Below are 6,000 nucleotides of genomic sequence, written 5' to 3'. Positions count from 1 at the left end.
CACGAAGTGCCACAGATCATCAGTAATGCTAAGATTCTGGATGGAGACCCTCGACCAGATGGTTTGCAATGCTCACACTAAGCACCAAAGATCACCACGAACACCAAGATCCTTGATGGAGACTTAAACCCGATGGTCTGAGGAGCTCCCAGCAAGTGCCACAGATAACCAGGATTGCCAAGATCCTGTATGGAGACCTCAACACGATGGTCTGCAGCGCCCCCAAAAATTGCCATAGATCACCACGAACACCAAGATCATGGATGGAAACCATGACCTGATGGTCTGCAGCACTCCCACCAAGCGCCACAGATCACCAAGAATGCCAAGATCCTGGATGGAGATCTCGACCCGATGGTCTGCAGTGATCCCAGCAAGCGCCACAGATCACCGTGAACGCCAAGATCCTGGATGAAAACTTCGACCCGATGGTCTGCAGCGCTCCCACCAAGCGCCAAAGATCACCACAAAAGTCAAGATCCTGGATGGAGACCTCGACCCGATAGTCCAAAGATCACCACGGATGCCAAGATCTTGGATTGAGACCTCGACCCAATTTTCTGCATTGCTCCCACCAAGCACCACAGATCATCTGGAATGCCAAGATCCTGGATGGAGACCTCGAGCCGATGGTCTGCAACACTCCCAAGAAGTGCCAAAGATTACCTGCACTCCCACTGAGCACCACAGATCACCATGAATGCCAAGATCATGGTTGGAGACATCGAACCAATGGTCTGTAGCGTTCCAACAAAGCGCCACAGATCACCACAAATGGGAAGATCCTAGATGTAGACGTCAACCCCATGGTATGCACGCTCCCACCAAGCACCACAGATCACCAGGAATGCCAAGATCCTAGACACGATGGTCTGCAGCGCTCCCACAAAAACAACAAAGATCACCACGAAAGCCAAGATCCTGGATGGAGACCTCAACCCGATTGTCTGCAGCATTTCCACCAAGCGCCACAGATCACCAAAAACGCAAAGATCCTGGTTGGACACCTTGACCCCATGGTCTGCAGTTATCCCAAAAAGCACCACAGATCACTGTGAATGCCAAGATCCTGGATTGAGACCTCGATCTGATGGTCTGCAGCGCTCCCACCAAGCGCCACAGATCGCCAAGAAAGCCAAGATCCTGGATGGAAACCTCGATCTGATTTTCTGCAGCACTTCCAATAAGCGCCACAGATCACCACGAACTCCAAGATCCTAGATGGAGATCTAAACACGATGGTCTTCAGCGCTCCCACAGATCACCACGAACACCAATATCCTGGATGGAGACTTTGACCTGATGGTCTACAGCGCTCCCACCAAACGCCACAGATCACCAAGTAGGCCAAGATCCTGGATGGAGACCTTGACCCGATGGACTGCAGCACTCCCACTAAGCGCAATAGATCACCACGAAAGTCAATGTGCTGGATTGAGACCTCAAACCGATGGTCTGTTGCGCTCCCACCAATCACCAGAGATCTCCAGGAAAGCCAAGATCCTGGATGGAGACTTCGACCCGATGGTCTGCATCTCTCCCACCAAGGGCCTGAGATCATCAGGTATGCTAAGATCCTAAATGAAATCTTAGGCCTGATCGTCTGCAGCGCTCCCACAAAGCGCCACAGATCACCATGAATGCCAAGATCCAGGAAAGCCAAGATCCTGGATGGAGATGTCGACCTGATTGAGACGTCGACCTAATGGTGTGCAGTGCTCCCACCAAGCGCCAAAGATCTTTACAAATGCCAAGATCCTGGATAGAGACATAGACTTGTTGGTCTGTTGTGCTCCCACCAAGCGCCACAAATCACCAGGAATGCCAAGATCCTGGATGGAGACGTCGACACGATGGGCTGTACGGTTCCTACCAAGTGCCACAGATCACCAGGAACGCCAAGATCCTGGATGGAGATGTCGACCAAATGGTCTGCTGCGCTCCCACCAAGCTCCACAGATCACCAGGAACGCCAAGACCCTGGATGGAGACGTTGACCTAATGGTCTGCAGGGCTCCCACCAAGCGCCACAGATCACCAGGAATGCAAAGATCCTGGATGGAGACCTCGACATGATGATCTGCGGCGCTCCAACCAAGCGCCTGAGATCATCATGTATGCCAAGATGGAACCTTAGACCCGATCGTCTGCAGCGCTCCCACCAAGAGCCACAGATCACCACAAACGCCTAGTTCCTGGATGGAGACATTGACCTGATGGTCTGCTGCGCTCCCACTAACCGCAATAGATCACCACGAAAGTCAAGGTGCTGGATGGAGACCTCAACCTGATGGTCTGCAGCGTTCCCACCAAGCACCTCAGATCACCAGGAAAGCCAAGATCCTGGATGGAGAAGTGTACCTGATGGAGATGTTTAAATCTGATCATCTGGATCAACGCCCACTCAGCGCCACAGGTTCAACCAAAGGAAAGCAAGATTCCTGGGAATGGAGAAGTGTACCTGATGGAGATGTTAAATCTGATGATCTGGATCACTCCCACTGAGCGCCACAGGTCACCAGGAAAGCCAAGATCCCGGATTGAGATGTCGACCTGATAGAGACGTCGACCTAATGGTCTGTAACGCTCCCACCAAGCATGACAGATCCCTAAGAATGCCAAGATCCTGGATAGAGACATAGACCTGTTGGTCTGTTTTGCTCCCACCAAGCACTACAAATCACCAGGAATGCCAAGATCCTGGATGGAGACCTCTACCTGATGGTCTGCAGCGCTCCGAACAGTGCCACAGATCGCCAGGAAAGCCAAGATCCTGGAAGGAGACCTCGACCCGATAGTCTGCAGGGCTCCCAATAAGCGCCAGAGATCACCACGAAATCCAAGATCCTGTATGGACACCTCGAACTGATAGTCTGAAGCACTCCCACCAAGCGCCACATATCATGAACGGCAAGATCCTTGACGGAGACCCAGACACGATGGTCTGCAGCGCTCCCACAAAACGCCATACATCACCATGAACACCAAGATCCTGGATGGAGACCTCGACCCGATGGTCTGCAGTGATCCCACCAAGTGCCACAGATCACTGTGAATGCCAAGATCCTGGATGGAGACCTCGACCCGATGGACTGCAGCGCTCTCACTAAGCGCAATAGATCACCACGAAAGTCAAGGTGCTGGATGGAGACCTCAACCCGATGGTTCCTAGCACTCATACTAAGCTCCACAGATCACCAGGAAAGCCAAGATCCTGGATGGAGACCTTGACTCGATGGTCTGCGGATCTTTTACCAAGGGACTGAGATCATCAGGTATGCTAAGATCCTAGATGAAACCTTAGGCCCGATCGTCTGTAGCGCTTCCACAAAACACCACAGATCACCACAAACGCCAAGATCCTGAATGGAGACATCAACCTGATGGTTTGTTGCGCTCCCACCAAGCACCACAGATCACCAGGAACGCCAAGATCTTGGATGGAGACGTCAACCTTATGGAGATGTTGACCTTATGATCTGCATCGCTCCCACTACGTGCCACAGATCACCAGGAAAACCAAGATCCTGGATGGAGATGTCGACCTGATAGAGACATCGACCTAATGGTCTGCAGCAGCCCCACCATGCGCGACAGATCCCTAGGAATGCCAAGATCCTGGATAAAGACATAGACCTGTTGGTCTGTTGTGCTCCCACAAAGCGCCACAAATTATCAGGAATGCCAAGATCCTGGATGGAGACGTCGACACGATAGGTTGTAGGGCTCCCACCAAGTAGCACATATCACAATTAACGCCAAAATCCTGAATGGAGACATCGACCAGATGGTCTGTTGTGCTCCCACCAAGCTCCACAGATCACCAGGAACGCCAAGACCCCTGATGGAGACGTTGACCTGATGGTCTGCAGGGCTCCCACCAAGTACCACAGATCACCAGGAAGGCCAAGATCCTGGATGGAGACCTCGACCCGATGATCTGTGGCACTCCAACCAAGCGCCTGAGATCATCAAGTATGCCAAGATCCTAGATGGAACCTTAGACCCGATCATCTGCAGCGCTCCCACCAAGCGCCACAGATCACCATGAACGCCAAAATCCTGGATGGAGACATCGACCTGATGGTCTGCCTCGCTCCCACTAAGCACCACAGATCACCAAAAACTCCAAGATCCTGGATGGAGACTTCGACCTGATGGAGATGTTGACCTGATGGTCTACAGCTCCCCAACAAGCGCCACATATCACCAGAAAAGCCATGATCCTTGATGGAGATGTCGACCTGAAAGAGATGTCGACCTGATGGTCTGCAGCGCTCCCACCAAGCGCGACAGATCCCTTTGAATGCCAAGATCCTGGATGGAGACATCGACCTGATGGTCTTTAGTACACCCATGAAGTGCCACATATCACCAGGAATGCCAAGATCCTGAACGGAGACCTAGACACGATGGTTTGTAGGGCTCCCACCAAGCACCCCAAATAACCAGGAATGCTAAGATCCAGGATGGAGACGTCGACCAGATGGTCTACTGCGCTCTCACCAAGCTCCACAGATGACCAGGAACGAGGAGACCCTGGATGGAGACGTTGACCTGATAATCTGCAGCGCTCCCACCAAGCGCCACAGATCACCAGGAATGCCAAGACCCTGGATGGAGACTTCGACCCGATAGTTTGCCTCGCTCCCACTAAGCACCACAGATCACCAGGAACTCCAAGATCCTGGATGGAGACATCGACTTGATGGAGATGTTGACCTGATGTCTAAAGCGCCCCAACCAAGCACCTGAGATCATCAAGTATGCCATTTCGTAGATGGAACCTTAGACCCGATCATCTGCAGCGCTCCCACCAAGCGCCACAGATCACCAGGAATGCATAGATCCTGGATGGAGACATCGACCAAATAGTTTGCCTCGCTCCCACTAAGCACCACAGATCACCAGGAACTCCAAGATCCTGGATGGAGACATCGACTTGATGGAGATGTTGACCTGATGGTCTAAAGTGCCCCAACCAAGCGCCACAGATCACCAGGAAAGCCAAGATCCTTGATGGAGATGTCGACCTGGATGGAGATCTAGTGATCCTTTTGCTCCGGGAATGCCAAGAACCTGGATGGAGACCTCGACCCAATGGTCTGCCCACCAAGAACCAAATATCACCTGGAATGCCCAGATCCTGGATGGAGACCTCGACCCGATGGTCTGCAACGCTCCCACTAAGCGCCACAGATCACCAGTGCTCCCACCATGTGCCACAGTTCACCAGGTATGCCAAGATCCTTGATGGACACTTAGACCTGATGTTCTGCAGCGCTCCCACCAAGCCCCAAAGATCACCAGGCTTGCCCAAATCGTGGATGGAGACCTCGACCTGATGGTCTGCAGTGCTCCCACCAAGGGCCACAGAACACCACGAAAGTAAAGATCCTGGATGGAGACCTCAACCCGATGGTCTGCCTCGCTCCCACCAAGCACCACAGATCACCAGGAACTCTAAGATCCTGGATGGAGACTTCGACCTGATGGAGATGTTGACCTGATGGTCTACAGCACCCCCAACAAGCGCCACAGATCACCAGGAAAGCCATGATCCATGATGGAGATGTCGACCTGATAGAGATGTCAACCTGATGGTCTGCAGCGCCCTCACCAAGCGCGACAGATCCCTAGGAATGCTAAGATCCTGGATGGAGACATCGACCTGATGGTCTTTAGTGCTCCCACCAAGCTCCCCATATCAGCAGGAATGCTAAGATCCTGAATGGAGACCTAGACACCATGGTCTGTAGGGCTCCCACCAAGCATCAGAGATCACCAGGAACACCAAGACCCTGGATGGAGACATTGACCTGATGGTCTGTAGGGCTCCCACCAAGCACCACAGATCACCAGGAATGCCAAGATCATGGATGGAGACCTCGAACAGATGGTCCGCAGCGCTTCCACTAAGTGCCAGAGATCTTCAGTTACAAGATCCTGGATGGACACCTCGACCTGATTGTCTGCAGTGCTCCCACCAAGCGTGCAAAG

The sequence above is a fragment of the Macrobrachium nipponense genome, chromosome 28, assembly GCF_015104395.2.
Source record: "Macrobrachium nipponense isolate FS-2020 chromosome 28, ASM1510439v2, whole genome shotgun sequence".
In the NCBI taxonomy this organism is placed as follows: domain Eukaryota; kingdom Metazoa; phylum Arthropoda; class Malacostraca; order Decapoda; family Palaemonidae; genus Macrobrachium; species Macrobrachium nipponense.
The sequence above is the reverse complement of the archived record's forward strand: the minus strand, read 5'-3'. Positions refer to the sequence as shown.